This window comes from Martes martes (assembly GCF_963455335.1).
Source record: "Martes martes genome assembly, chromosome: 5".
NCBI lineage: Eukaryota > Metazoa > Chordata > Mammalia > Carnivora > Mustelidae > Martes > Martes martes.
The window spans coordinates 158599887-158616107 of NC_137892.1; the positions used below are offsets into that span (position 1 = coordinate 158599887).

The following is a 16221-nucleotide window of genomic DNA, read 5'->3' on the forward strand; positions in this document are numbered from 1 at the left end:
GAGATGTTTCTGCCAAGGCTTTTTCTCTTGACGTCACCAACTAAACATGGGCTTCTTGGGTCCTGGTTCCTTCTACCCTCCCTTGTCCTCCCAGTCCTGTGAACAGACTCTATCTTTGAAAAGAGTTTTATATTTGTTCTAAGCGTTTATAAAGATACTGTCAGGCTCTCCTCTTCCTCTCCCGGGGTATCTAATATAGTAGTGTTTATGTTTGGGGAAGAACAAAAATAGAAATGTTTATAACTGGTGGGGCAGAAAAAGAATGAACTCAAGCTGGAGTCATCAGCTTGGTTGTCCTGTTTGTGAAAACAGTTCTCGCTAATTGTAGCCCTTCCAGAAGGACACATTATTATACTGACCATATGCAATTAACTTGGCTTTTCTTTCTCTATGTATGAAAACAGAGCACACTGCCATTTTCCCTTCCGTGTTCCTGAGCAAGGGCTGTACATCCTTTCCTGGATGCAGTCCAGCATCAGTCTTTTCCTGAGGAGTTCTAAAATCTCTGTCTGGCATTAAATTTAATAGGTCTAGTATATCAAAAATAGAATTATAATTATGAAAAGTCAGTTAAAAGGAGGGTGAATGGTAAAATGAAATGAGATTTTTAATGGCTTGCCAACAGTTATAATTAATGACATGGGGATCTGGCCACGCGTGTGACCTTCAGGTAGGAAACCGACAGAGCCCCTTATCCGTGGGCCCAGGAAGGAAGATGATTTTTCGGAAGAACAGGTTCCTGCCAGCTACCAGTACCTCCTCCTGAGGGCTTCTTGAAGTCAAGCTCATTGGTGTGTTCAAGGAGGCAGCTTGGGCATATCAGGTGCAGGAGAGCTTCGTCGGAAGACATGAAGAGAGCCACAACATGGAACCGTGGAAGGTGTTTTGACAGTGGCTGCACCACGACTGCTGTGTTTGATAGGACACTTGTTTCCTTGCTTGTCCCGGGAAGTTGCTTTTCAGGACGGAGTTAATTCATGGGTCTGATCCCCTTCACTCTCTATTTTGCACGGCTTGTTTCTTTGGACACTACAGCTGCAAAGAGAGAAGAGTACATACGAATGCTGGCCTCAGAGCCCAATGCCATCCAACTGTACAACTTCCTCGTGCATCAAATGGCTTCCTAAGGCTGCAAAAATTGTTTTTGTCTGATTAAACACAGGTCCCTTTGAACTCTGTGGGGGTTCTTTTCTGTGTGTGTTTCCTTGTCTGCAAAGTCCTTCTTTTTTTTGGGGGGGGGGATCTGATTTGGAATCCAAAGAGTCAGCCCACTCTGCCTCCTTCATCCATTCCTCAAGCAGACATTTGTAGTTCGTATCGTGTCAGTTACGTTCCAAAGCCGGAGGCAGAGACAAGGCAAAGCTGAACTTTCTGCACGCACGTACATTCACCACTTCTCCTGCTTCTGTCCCTGAAGTGGGTTGACTGGGAGGCAGAGGCAGATCAGGACGATGCCTCAGATCCAGTTAGCACAGGGTGTGAGTTACCCATTTAATGATCACCAACAGAGCCTCTGACTTCCCTGGGAGCCCGCGGAGAAGAAGTGCGTCTTCCGTGAGGCTGGGACTTAACTAGGGCCAGAAGCCGTCTCTTCCAGAGAAAGAATTGGGGCAAAGAGGCAGCTTAGAATTTATATTATTGGGACTGGAAATAGTATCCAGTTGGGAGACTCTTAAAAGCACATATGCAGATAAATGTCTTCTCGGTCTCAGGGATGGGGCTAAGTCATCATTGTACTGAGATGAGCAGCGTCCTGACTGTCAGCTCGGACTCCTGCAGTGAGCTGTAGTAGGTGCCCAGGAATGCAGAAAATGGGATTTGCTTCTTTATTGTTGCATGTGTTTATTTGTTCCTTTGCTCAACCTTCTCCAGTCTTTTTGCTGACTTCCGTGTGACGACCATTTTCTTCTTATTCTAGCCTGCTGCCTTTAATCTTCTAGTTAGGCTTGTCGGAAATACAATCAGTGTGTTGATGTCCATCAAATTTTCATCTTGAGTTCAGCTGCAGAACTGCCACTACCTACTCCTAACTCCCCTGGGGTTTCCGTTGGGGATCTCCGCTTAGGCGTTCATCAAAGAACTATTGGAATGTTCTCCACATGCCAAGCCTACTTCTCCAGTCTCTCCTCTCTCAGAAATGGCCCCGTGGAGTAAGTAGCTCTTGTGGAAAACCTGGGTGTCATTCTTAATTCCTCACGTCTCCTCAGGGCCCCATGTAGTTGCAAACACTTAACTACACTTGCCGCTCGGTGTTTTTGGACTGCTGAGGCGCATTCACTTCCTGCATTTCACATTCTCTGGTCTGTCCTCCACCCAGTAGCCCTAGAAGCTTTGAGAATGCAAAGTAGCTTATGTTCCCCCACCCTCCTTCCCCACACCCACCATGGCTTCTTAGTGCCAGAGAGCGGGGGCTGGTGGCAATGACAGCCCGCCCCCCAGTCTGGCCCACCGCCAGGTACTGGAACCCAGCCACACCCACAAGTTTATATTTGTCCTATAGCAACAGCGCCCGAGCTGAGCAGTTGTGACAGGGACCATATGGCCCGCAAAGCCTAAAATACTATCTGGCCCTTTGCAGCAAGAGCTTTCCACTTGCTTCCATGGAGTAGAATCTGTGTTTTTTCACCTGCACCAGCAACACTGGAGCTGAAACGCTCCTGCCTCCCTCTTGGCTCTTCCCTCCCCTCGTCTCTCACCGCGCACCTGCCTCGTTTCTGTTGCTCAGATACCCTACTTCATCCCCCCCGATCAGGGCTCTCCCCAGCATGTGCTTCTCCCGCATCTCTGGGTGGCTTTTTGTTGTCACTCGGGTCTCCATGTGAGTGTCACCTCAGCAGAGCGGTCTTCCCCGGAAACTCTAGAACGTCGTTCCAAGCCACGGTCTCCAAAGTCGTCCTGTTTTATTTACCTCGTGGCGATCACTTGCTACTTTGATGACTTATATTATTGAACTTGTCGTCCTCACGGAACTGTACCTTGAGGAGGGAGGAGCCTTCTCTGTGTATCTTCCTGCTGTGTCTTTAGTTCGGAGAACAGGGTCGGACACAGAGTTGATAAGTGTCTGCGCGGCGAAGGCTGTCACGTGCCGGGTGGTGGATGGCCCTGGGAGAAGACGCCATGGGGTCAAGCAGGGGCTTGGCGTTGACCGTGAAAATTGGGCTCAGATCGGGAAGGGTCTCAGAGGTTGGGTGGGATACGTCAGGAAATGAGGGTATGAACGTGTCAAGAAAAATCGAAAACAAGGTTAGGAACGTGACTGTGACCCTGAATTCACTTCTTCAAGGAATTTATAAATGCGGCTCTTAGCTGGTCCACACAGCAGCTTTGCCGCGGGCTGGGAACCAACACGGCTGTTAGTCCGGTCACCGTTGGGGTCAGGTGAGTCCCTGGAAGCGAGGACGACCACGGTCTCCCCACGGTACACCCCCGTGGGCAAAACAAAAGGAAAGCTGGCCACGATTGCCCCATCTCCTCTGTCTGCCCCTTGTGAACCCGTCCTCGTCGAGGTCGGTGACTCAGAGGTGCGGAGGGCAGAGCTCTCTTGCGACGGCTGGGCCGAGGCGGGAATCCACTTTGCCTAGAAGTAGAAACCTTCGGCCATACATGTCAGCTTTGATTTCATATTTAACACAACCTTTTTTTCTTTCAGTCTTACAACTTGAGTGACTCGGGGCTGTTGGGACCTAAGTCAGCCTGCGGGTGAGGGCTGCCCGTTTTCTGGAACCGTCAGTAACACGCGCTCATAGGGGATAGGCCCTGCTAGGATTTCCAGAAGGTTTGCTTTTTCTCTGGGAGGAGATGGAAGTAGAGTAATTAGCTGGGGTTTCAAAATGATTTTGTGTGACTGTGCGTGGAACACGCAACTTTTTTCTATGAGTCGGCTAATGATTTTCTGTACGCCTTTTTCATTTCCATTGAAAGGCATTAAAGGCTGTATGAAACTAATGGGATAAAATGTCTCGGAAATGCTAGTACTTGTTGATGCCGTGGGATACAGGGTGAATCATGTGGGGTGAGTGGCCAGGGCGCCTTTCTAGATTAATTTGTACTGATGTGCGGTGGAGTGAATTTCAGCAAGTGCCTTCGCTCGTCCAGACTCCTGATTTCTCTTTGTTGAAATGAGGCACCTGAGTATGGGGATCCTGAGGTTTCTACTCACTTTGAGATTCTTTACCGGTGTTTTTTTCTGTTACTGAAGAATTACACGTAGTACGTTTAATTATCTGTCATACTTCCTTATTGAGCTCCCACTCTATCCTCTAGAGCAAGGGTGGGAAGATAGTAATATTTTCGGTGTTGGAGGTCAGATGGTCCGTTTTGAGCTCTGCCAGTGTCGTGCAAAGCAGCCCCAGACTCTAGGTAAGCACCTGGGTGAGGCTGTGCTCCACAAACATTTAGTTACAGACAAAAATGCCATGGACCTGATTTGGTCCAGAGGCCACCATTGGCCGATCCCTGTTCCAGAGCCTAGACGCTGACAGTTATCCGGTTTAAATATTCAAGTTATCTTTCTTTAATAAAGTCACCACATTCTTTGGGTGTAAACTCATTCACCTGTAAAACAATGAGAGGAATGGTGGAATAGCGTTCATGACTGTGACTTAAGTATAATCAGCATGCAGACTGTATCATCCAGGCAGTATCCGGTGGGCCAGAGGGCTGGGGAGGAGCTGCAGTAATGAAGGGAGGTTCAGGTAGCTTCCGGGACTGTGTTGTGCTTTGGAATGTTCAACGTTACAGCCAGCCCAAGTTCATCGGAGTATCCATAGTAGACGCAGGTACGCGTGAACTTGTGCCCCCCTCTTGAGTGGCTCCCAGCCTGTTCGTAGTTGTTAGAGAGCAGGCGGGGTCATTTTGAAGGGGTGGAGTTTGCCCAGGGGGGACGTGTTAGCAAAGGGGGGACGTGAGAATGAGTTTGGCAAAGAGCTGGTTGGGCGCAGTTGAGGTGTCTGTGTTGGGGACAAGCAGAAGCGAAGAGCAGGGAGGTCTGAGAGGGGCTGACGGCCAGGCAAAGGCAGTTTGCTGTGGCCATGGAAACTGGAAGACAGAGGAAACCTTTGTGCAAGTGTGTCACCTGACTGCAGCGGGGTCGAAGGTCCCCCCATCAATCACAGTGCTCGCACGGACTCTGCGGGGTGGCCCCAGGCCCACGGGCAGACACAGGCACTCTTATCTTATCAGCTGGGATATTCCAAGGTCTGAGAGATTATCTCTGGGAGTCAGTCCAGGGTCGAACTTTTCTTTGGAATGGGTGGGGTTTGAACCCCCCAGACCTGCTGAGTCTACGGGTTATGGAACAGTCTCTCGCTTGATGAATGGATTTCTGCTAGTGCTGCCTGGTCAGTTGGTTTGAACACATAGTTGTTCGTGGTCTTCCTAAACGTTCCAGAGCCTTCCCGCTGTCACAGATAGACTGAGATGTACATGAAATTGCACGTCCTTCTTTGGGGGGCTAGAATTCATGGCAGATAGTCTGCCTGGTACTCAGGGTATTGTCACAAGATGCAGCAGGGCCTCCTCCTGGTGAACTCGGGGGGCAGGCGAAAACCACGCGTTACTGCCTGCAGTGGTGAGGTTGGGGTCCCCTGGTTCCGGAGACCCTCCCGTGACTTAGGGTCTCTGCCAGGTGCTTTGTGGGAATTGGTCTACACATTCTTCTCCTCGCAAACTCTTGTGTTCGTATGCTCCCTCTATTAGTATAGTTTGTTAAGAAACAAGGAGGCAACTGCTTTCAGCCCCACAGTCCCACCAATGAAAGCTCGGAGTCTGAGATGCAAAACCCAAGTCAGCCTCACTCCAAAGCCCATGTCACTTGCATCAGCAATTGGGTGAACTGAGGGCAGTTTCGTTGGAATCCGCCTCTGACTCAGTTGCAGAGTTAATGACCTTTGGTTCTGAGAAGACCCCACGTTAATTTGTTTTTCAATAATGTAATGGAACAGGCCTCTGTGTCAGCAAGGAAGCCCCGTTCTTAATTCCTCAGCTGCATGCTGTCCAGGAGAGGAGCCACCAGCCATGTCCGGCTGCTGGGCACTCAGATGTGGTTAGTTCAGATGGAGACGTGCATCAGTGTAAAAATGGACACTGGAATTCAAAGGCATAGAACATACACATGAAATCAAAATATCTCAACAGTTTTTATTTTGTGAACATGGAAATAATATCCTGGATATACTTTATTAAATAAACTGTATTGTTGAAAATTAATTTTTCCCTGCTTCTTGGCATTTTGCATTTTTTTCAGTATTTTATTTATTTATTTGAGAGAGCGAGAGCGAGCAAGCATGTGCACGAGTGGGGGGAGGGACAGAGGGAGAAGGAGAAGCAGACTCCCCGCTGAACAGGGAGCCTGATGTGGGACTTGATCCCAGGACCTGATATCACTACCTGAGCTGAAGGCGCATGCTGACTGAGCCCCCTAGGCGCCCTGCTTCTTAGCATTTTTTAATGTAGCTACTGGAAAGTTCAGCATTAAGTATGTAGGTCACGTTATGTTCATTGGCTAGCACTGCCGTAGACCACTGAACATCATACTGTTCTGGTACCAGCTAGTGTTTCTCGTCCTCAGTTTCACTCTGTTGTGTGTATATCTCACCTTTTCAGCTAAATGATGAATGTCTTGAAGGCAGAGATCGGTCTTCCATACCTCTGTATCCTCGCCAGTCCTCAGGTGGGTCCTTCCAATAGCAGGGACTCAAGAATTAGTCATTGACCATGTACATGAATAATTGTGTCCATTCTAGATGCACATCACCCGAATGCTTATCCCTGGACTTTCTGAAAGAGTCTGAGTCCGTCTTGGAACGCGTTCCAGCTCTGCTGATGGGCAGAATCAGTAGTCTGACCAAGAGACCGTCTGGGGACGTATAGAATGTCTTCGAGCCGGGATACTTCTTGAACAAATGGCTGTATTTGTGCCCTTTCGGACTTCTGGTCATCCCTGCTTACACAGCAAGCCCATGGCCACTCCTGGAGTAATCTCGGTGCCCGTTGACTAGAAACAGTTCATTTTTATATTTTTAGTCACATTAACATCATTTGTAATTCTCAAGTTATAAATCTGAAGGAAATTACTTTTTAATGTCCTCTGGCACAACATTAAGATTTTGCAATTAGATTTTATAGCCTCTAGTCATATGCTGCAGGTCACAAGGCAAAATTAAGACCCTTCTGCACCAGCAAAGTTTCCTGTCGGAAAGCCGCACAGAGTTGAGGGGCGGGGCAGCTCTGGGACATACTTCGCAGCCTGGAGGACAAAGCTGGTCACAGTCCAGGGGTTGGAAGGTCTGGCCTAGTTTACATTTGCATTTGCATAATCTTTTAAGTTAAAAAAAATTCTGTCTTGATGGATGGATGAATAGAAATTGCTTCTTGCGCGAGTTATCCAGCAATAAAAACCTGCTTCTTATCAGCTTGGTTCTGATCCGCAGCCCGCCAGGAATAATTGCTCCAGATGGTTTAATGAACTAGGAGGTTTCTGCGATCTTAGAAGTTATAAACAAAAGGGAAGGCAACACCAGCCTGCCACGCAGATTTTTAAACCAGTTTATTGACAACATTCCAGAAACCTATCTTTACACCTTGCCGGGTGTGTCTCCGGTAACCCTCAGATGACTCAGAATTTCTTGGGGTCCCCCACTGACATTTGGATCCTGAGATCGAATAGTTTTTCCTGGTATGGCCAGAAAATCATGCAAACAAATGAAGATTGGGGGGAACAGTAGAAATCACGAATCCCACCCTTGATTCAGAAAGGGCGTCCATTTCAGTTGGTTATGAAGACGGTGGTTGGTTGTGATGAAATTTTGTCTCCTAAGATTTCTCTTAAAATACATACTCAGTAAAAAAAACAAAACAAAACAAAACAAAAAACCACGTATGTTCTGTTATCCTCCTGTAATCTAACTTGTAGAAACGATATATCTGAAAATCACAACAGGAATCTCTTTGAGGGGTGAAACATGCCTTTAGCCTGTCCCAGGCCAGTCTTCAGCCTGTCCGCCCCTGCCCTTACTTGAACAGTGTGTGCATTGCTGCTGCCTGTAATTTTAACAGATTCATGCTATTATTTAATGCTTGCTTACATCGTAAGTCGATATTATACTGGGGATTCCGAGCTTACATTTGTGGCTTTCCAGTCGTGTTTGCGTTAGCAGACCCAAATCAGGGAATGTTGTGAGTAGAAAGTACATGATCACAGATCGCCTGATTCTTTTTTTTTTTTTTTTCCTAAAGATTTTATTTATTTATTTGACAGACAGAGATCACAAATAGGCAGAGAGGCAGGCAGAGAGGGAGGGAGGAAGCAGGCTCCCCGCTGAGCAGAGAGCCCGATGCGGGACTCGATCCCAGGACTCCGGGATCATGACCTGAGCCGAAGGCAGAGGCTTTAACCCACTGAGCCACTCAGGCACCCCAGATCGCCTGATTCTTAAGAAAATCTACCAGCCACGCTGTCTGGGGCGGAGGAGTGAACTTTACAAGAACCCACTTCCAGAACATAGATATTTTGTGAAACTTACAGTTGGTGGAGTTTTCTAATGGTGAGCTTGTGAGAAAAGGATTAAGTGTTGAAAATGTCACTGCGATGGAAACATGAGCTCCCAACCCCTGTTGAGTGGGTGCGAGACTGAACATAGAAAGGAGGGGAAGGAGCACTGTTAGCATTTTAAAATACTGTGTTTTATGGGTCATGTTTACAAATAAAAATGTAAATGAAAGATGCTTTAACACCTTCTTGGTGTACTGGATCCTTTCTACTTTTAATGGTATAAAAATGTTTTGCCAAAAAAAAAAAAGTTTTACTTTCCCTAATTGGTTATTATTGGACATTTTTGCTTTATTTTTAAAAGTCACATCAATTGAATATTTTGATCATTTCCTATAGCAAGCTTTTGAGATTTTTTTCCACCTAATTTAGTGTTATATATTACATATATATATATATATATATTTATATCTCTTAGGTATATTTATGCAAAGCTGCTTCTATACCTGTGTATTTACATAAGTATATATACACATATGTATATATATCAATGAACATATTGATGCCTTTAGATATAAATATGTGTAACTGTATATGTATATATATGTGTATCCAGGGATAATATATGTATATATAATTAATGTACATATTTATAAACCTGTGTATGTATATATGTGTGAGTACACACACACATATGCATATTCATATATACATACCATATGTGTGGATGAATATATTGAGATCTAAATCAAGATCTGGGCATTTTGGTCCCTTAAAATACTATAATTTAGAAAGTTTTGTGTGCTCAGAGACCACACGATGGTATTCCCACCTGGATGGCTATTCTACTAGTGCCATGATGAAGAAGATAGATTGGCGAGGAAATGACAGGGTTTGGGGTCTTCACTGGATCTCATCGACATGTAACTTTGGGAAGTCATGCAACTTCTTTGCCCTTAGTTTTATAAACTATGAAGTCGGGGGGAAGGATTGCAGGATAGCCAATGTCATGTCCTACTGTACCTACTTTGGTTCTGTGAAGTCCCGGATAGCAGGTATAGTGAAAGTAACTGAGGTCCTTGCATTTGGAGAAAGAAAATTGGCCTGGTATTTTTCAGTCTTTCTAGAAAGCTAAAGTAAGGCACAGAGTATTGGCATATTTCTGCATTAGCTGATGTAAGCAGGACCTGTCAGGGAAAGAAATGATGGAGATAAATTTTCCACTGTTAGAACCTTCTTCCTCCGGGTGCCTTATTGCCTTTGGGGCACCTGGTTTCTTTCTGCTTTTTTCTGGGATCTTCCTTCTTCCAGCTTTGCCCTGCCTAATGGGCGGCTTGGGCTGGAACATTCCTGTCCCCGATCTGAAAATTACCACCTCTTCCTTTCTATCTAATTTTGCTCTCCTTTGGTGGGTGGCAACTACCGTTTCCGATTGCTTTAATCCATGCTGATATATTACTGGGTGCTAGGGATTAATGTACTTTATACATTCCTGGGAAAATTGATTTTTAATTTGGACCTTATGGAAATACTGCCTTAGTCTTATCCTGGATTTAAATTCCAGCTTAGCCACTTACCACTTACGTTGTATTTGGCAAGATGTTTAACTTGTCAGAAACTCAGGGTTTTTAATTTTGAAAATTTTTATTTCTTTAAGAAAGATTATAGCTGTAGCTTCACAGGATTATAAACATTAAATGAAATAAGACATTGTTAACATGTAAAAGTATTTGAAATAGTTCCTGAAACTAAGTAACCACTGATAATACAGACAGTAACAAAAAAAAAGTGTTAATAAGAGACAGTGGTTGTTCTGATAATGTGTTTTTTTCACAAGCGTAAATGTTTGCAGACTTGGATGTTGCCTCCTGGTGAAGTGTTTGCCTCGGTCTACCACTGGAAAAGCACATGAAGTTTTAGAACTGAAATCTATTATAACACCTTAAAGAATTTCAGGCAGGACTCCTATAGCTGAAAACCTGGATATATGTTTTTTTTTTTTTAAGTTTTTTAAGATTTTTATTTATTTACTTGAGAGAGGGACAGTGAGAGAGAGCATGAGTGGTGGTAGGTCAGAGGGAGAAGCAGACTCCCCGTGGAGCTGGGAGCCCGGTGTGGGACTCGATCCCAGAACTCCAGGATCATGACCTGAGCCGAAGGCAGTTGCTTAACCGACTGAGCCACCCAGGTGCCCAGGCCTGGATATATCTTATTTTCGGGGTGAATCATGGCATGGGGTGCTGGGATTGCTGTCTGAAGTGCGCTTGCCCGGCTCTGAGTGATTGGCGCTGGAGGGACACACCTGGAAAAGCAGACAGGAAAGGAAAAAGGAAGGAAAGTACTAGCGGTCCAGTGGCGGTGTAGGAAACGGGCATTGGCCGGCGTGCTAGTCTTCTTTCTACGGCTTCTTAAAAACTCCACTCCTCTGTTTTCCAGTCATGTTTTAGCTCAGATTGCCTTGCTAGAATGGTTATGTAATGCACTGAAGCTGAAAATGATGCCCGTGGAAGGGAGATGCATGCTGCCTTTAAAGACGATCATGTATCTTTGACATAGGATGGTTTCTCTCACAATTCCGGGAGAGGTCAGGTGAGGAGAGCTTCTGGGATGCTCGGCGGAGAGTACACTCTGTACCTCTCCTCCTGGCCCGAGGTGCCTCGCTGGCTGGAGTGGCTTTCTGGGAAGGTGAGGACCCAGCCCTTGTGCTTTCAGGACAATGTCTTGTCCGCACACATCAGAGCTGAGTGGCCTAGACTGTTGAGACATCGGGCCATTTCACTCGGCTTGTATCGTCTCTGCCTTCTCCTTCTAGAATGTTCTTTGCTCTGATAAAGCGGATCACCGTGTGGTTATTGACATTTTCTCCTTCCTTCATTACACCGAGACCCTTGGAGCATAAAATCTAACTGGTGACAATGGGAATGCTCTTTCCTGTAGGTCTTCACTGACATGTAGATCGTTGTTATTCATAATCACAACACTAGAAACAATCAATGCATTATTTATTAAACCGAGTAGGTGGCTGTTTTTATTTAACAGTATACATCAATGGGAATCGATTCACTTTCAAAATGAAGTGGATGTTGATTTTTCTTTCTTGTTATTTTCTGAATGCGTTGTATAATGTGTTACTTGGGAAGCTACCTGTTAGGTTGTTCCAGTATGAGTTTCAAGTCCCCCAAAGAAGTTCCTCAGTCCAGCTGGCTGGACTCCTTCATTGACTGACGTTTGCAGAGAAGAATAGAACAGGCTCCCCATAGCCACTCCTGTTTGAGCTGGGAGGTTTCGCTGCTCTTTTTTTGCCCCCCAGTCAGCATGGTCTCTGCACTCCACAGAGCCGTCAGTCTGGTTTTCTGAGTGACTGCCAGGTTTGGGGGACTGGTGCTGGTCTTCCCCTGTGATTCTTACTCATCAGGCTCTAAAAAGTTTTCTTGGCTTGCAACCATGACTACCTTCAATATCTTTACAGTGTTTGATTCTTTATTCAATAGTCATGTATATTCTTTTAAAAAAAAAGTCTGTCTTCTGGGTTGGGGTGGGTGGGGGGTGACTGACTTGATTCTGTAAGCTCGAGTCCTAGTTCGTGTATACCATCATTTTGACTAAATTTATTAATACCAACCTATGTTCCTAAAAGTTATTTCTTGAAATGGTAATGCTGGGTTCTTTTAAAAATCAGATCAGTATACTTTTCGTTACAGTATTTACAAGACAATCACAGGGGTGATTATGTAGTGGTAGGAGAGGGCACATGTGTTATCTTTGTAGCTAATTTTGCAATGAAAAGTCATTGCCAGAGGCCATGTTTAAAAAGCCGTATTTGTGTAATGAATGGATGAGCTAGAATGATTACTCTCAAATATTACAAATTATCTACTAAGTATTCAATTTGAAGCTACCAATTTTATATGACTACCTAACTTCCAAACAAGGTTGTATCGGCTGCCATATTTAAGTTCCATTTCATCAAATGGGTTTTTTTTTTTTTTTTCTAGAAAGATCGGAAGAGAGAGAAGAAGGAAAAACATAAATCCATTATTTGGGAGGAGTGAGCGTGTATTAAGAAAGTTAATGTTACTGGAAATCGTCTCTCTCAACCTGCCACGTGCTGTGTGCCTTCCCCTGCTCTCTTCTCTCGCCCTGACCTTTCTTTGGCGTCTCCTGAGCCCATTCACACCATCTGCCCTGTGTTCAGACTCTGTCCTCACTGGCCTTACTTGACACTGTATTCTTCTAGCTTTCTGTATTCATAATGGTTCATTTGTGCAATGCTTTCCAAAGCAGTGCTCGTAATTTCTTCATGCTACTATGGAAATCTGTTATTGTGGTGACAAATTCTACAGATAGAACTTCTGACATTAAGCTTGTTCATCCCTTCTTGTGTTTCTGGAATAAACCCTATTCCATATGAAATGGTGTGTGTGTGTGTGTGTGCGCACGTGCGTGTGCGTGTGTGTGTGTGTGTGATTTGCTAATACACGTCCTTCCTTAGCAGTGTCTCCAGCTGTGTTCTTAAATGAGGTTGGCCCATGATTTTCCTTTCCCGTGATGTCTCTGTGCAGCCTTCCTAGCAAGATCATCAGGAACACAGTCACCTCAGAACTGCGTTAGGAAGCTTTACCTCTTTGTCTAGTCTCTGAAGTAAGCTGTATAAAGTTGGGATTACGTGTTCCTTGAGGGGTTGTTGAAACGTCCATATGAAGGTGAGCCTACGGCCTTCTTTGACAAAGTGTACCTGGGAGTTTACCACACATTTTGTCTTGGGCATTTAACACTGTCATAACAAGAGCGTAAGGAACATGTATTTTAAAAGGTGTTTTTTTGTTTTGTTTTGTTTTGTTTTTAAATGAGGGAACATGTGTATACTTCCAGACAGAGGGAAAGGGCCTGGTAACACGGGGGATACTAAAGGAGAAAAGAGGTGATTTAGACAAGGGACAGAAGAGGAGGGGGAGGTGGGCTGAGCAGAGGGGGACGGCTGGTCTTGGCACAGAGGAGTGAACACTGGCCCCCGATCTCGCAGGGAAAGTGAGGAGGAGTGGTGTCAGGACAGGCACCTTCTCGGTGAGCGATGGGTTGTGCAGGACCCCTCTCCCCAAGCCCTCATGGTGTTCGGTCCGATAGAGGGCGCGAGAGATGCAGTTGAGATAATCAGACTTGGGGGAATGCACAGGAAAATCAAAGAAGAGAATGGGCAGATGACCCAACTCTGATCGAGTGTTAACCGTACAAATACACTGTTTTCATGGGGCAGCTTTTTGGCAATTTAAATAAGGAAAAGGGAACAATAGTGATCGAACGATAGGCTGCTTGCGTGTTTTTCCCTGTCTACGTGCCTCGTGTTACGATTCGAGGGCATCTTGGGAAACAGGACGGCAGTTCTCACTGCTCAGTGCAGGAACCAAACCCGGAAGGACGCCTCCTTCTGCTGTCACCATTGGCCACTCTCTTCCCGTTTGTCTAATGGAAAAGAGAGATTCATACGCGAGAGACACCTTCACTGATTTTCTTCCTTGTCTTTTCACCGCCTTCTCTCCCCTGACGTGGCTCACTTGTCCCCTCCTCCAACACGGAGTCCAGCCTGTGACCCTCTGTTCTCGCCTTCCGCAACCTCCTTGTTCTCACCGCCTTGAGTCCGACATGCGTGTCTGGCTGCGGGAGCTGTGGGTTTGGGTGAACAGGAGCCGGGGACTCCAGACCTGGCAGGGCTCCCTGGTCCTGCGTATCCTGTCCATGTGACGAAGGTCCTGTATTAAAACAGCTCTCCAGGGACCTGCAGGTTTTAGCCACGCTCAGCAGTGGCTCTGGGGCCATTCTCCCCACGTGACCTTCTCCGCTGTTGCACCTGACCTGTCTTGTCTCTCTCCGACCACCCTTCAGCTCCTGATGCCCGTGACTCGCCCTCATTGTTTTCCTCTTCACTTCGTCTAGGCCGATTTCGTTCCCCTCCAGCTGTTCCATCCGCCCCCCCACCCCGCCCCCGCCCCGTAGTTAGTCATCAGGCCCGCGGGGGCCCCCACCGCCTCCTCCTTCTGCATTCCCGAAGCCGCCACCTACAGCACACGCGGGGGGACGCTTTCCAGCCTCCAACCTTCCTGCCCCCATCCTGCCCGCCGGCGGCCCGTGCCCATTCCTAAGATCGCTGCTTTCGTGGGTTCCAGTCCCTGCCTGGGAACTTTCTAAGCCGCTTTGTCACGGGGGAAGCCAAATCGCAACGTGTGAGCCTGGGAGCCAGCGTGTTCCCGGTTCTGTTTCAACAGCCCGGCAGCGGTCCGTCCCGGGCTTTCTCGAGTCGCCGTCGCTCTCCTCCGCTCTGGCTTCTCTGGTTTCCCTCTGGCCACTCATTCTGCACCTGCCCTTTGTTGCGCTCCCGGTGCCGCATCTAACGTGCTTGCTTCCCCTGGGCTGTAGGCGCCCCAGCGAGCTTTCCGGGCATTGGAGCCTTCGGTTCCAGCTTCAGAAGAGAACTGGTGGTGCCCGATGGGCAGGAAGGGGAGAAATGCCGGTTTCGGTGGCCCCGGGCCCGGTGCCGCCACGCGTTGCTCTGGGCTCCTGGAGCGCATCCGCACCGTGGACATGCGGGCAGATCCTTCCTTCCTTCTTACCTGGAGCCCCGTCGTCTCTCCCATCTGTGTGCCTGCTTCCTCTAGCATTACAGACGCCTGTAGAGGTCTTCTGTTCATGGACCCCTGCTGAGCGGAGGTGCCAGCGCTCGCTCCCTGACGGAACTGTGAGCTTCTGGAACACGCCGTGGAGTACCAACTTTCCGTAGCTCCAGGACCTTGTACCCACTTTACTATAATTGTTTTCTTTTAAATGACTTGGCTCTGAAATGAATAAATTTATATAAACTTCTAAAAAGCATCAAGACGCATTTTAAAATTTCAAAGCCCCAATACAGGTCTCTATAGAATTCAACCCTGGTTTCCTTTACGCGGAGTAGAACATTCCGTTCATGACCTTTTTAACCGGTAGTAGAGAAATGCTCTGCTTCTTATACAGAACCACTCCTGGAGAATAACCTGTCTCGATCATATCAGCAAAGGTGTTTGTGTCGGACATGTTATGGGACGTGGGCCTATTTCCATATAAAATCTGGTTTTGGCATCTGTTTCCATGGAAAGACATTATTTCTTTGCTCTACCAGTGGTTTTGTTGATGTGACATCTTTCGTGTGCCTCTTTAGTCGGTGTGGTATCACTCAAAGTAGTAAATCCAAGAAAAAAATGACAGGTAACATGGCTAATTATCAGAAATAACGATAAGGCGAGCCGCTACTGGCAGGCGACTCCCAGAGTATTTTTGTGGTGTCAGACATGTGGTAATACAAGTTGCGGAAGCAGCTCATGAGGTCACCTCCTGTCCGTCTCCAATGCTGTCATGTTACCATGAATGGACTGGAGGCTGGAGGCCATGTCATAGGAGGTCACAGGTCTTGTGAACAGCCTGCCTCTGACAAGTGGCTATTTCCTGGTTCCCCTTAAGAAAAAAAAAGCCAAGAAGGTCTAGAAGGAACTGGATTTCTCATCTAGAAAGCGCTATATGTGTCCAACACGCCTCATAGAATAGAATGGAAACCCAAAGGACAGACGGGGGATGTCCACTCTGAAGGAGGGCGATGTGTGCTCCTGTGCTTATCCCGGATCCCCAGGCTTTGTCCTTCTCCAGCCTTCAGCTCTTGCCAGTGAGCACACGCAGGAGAAGGTCCTGTTTGCGCTCCGTATTCCCTCGGT

General features: G+C 46.7%; 1 protein-coding gene across 1 annotated transcript in view; it reads left to right on the forward strand.

The window, feature by feature from the left end:
- The window catches only part of SEMA5A (semaphorin 5A), a 464615-nt gene that overhangs the window by 193523 nt on the left and 254871 nt on the right, over nucleotides 1-16221 (forward strand). The window lies entirely within an intron of this gene.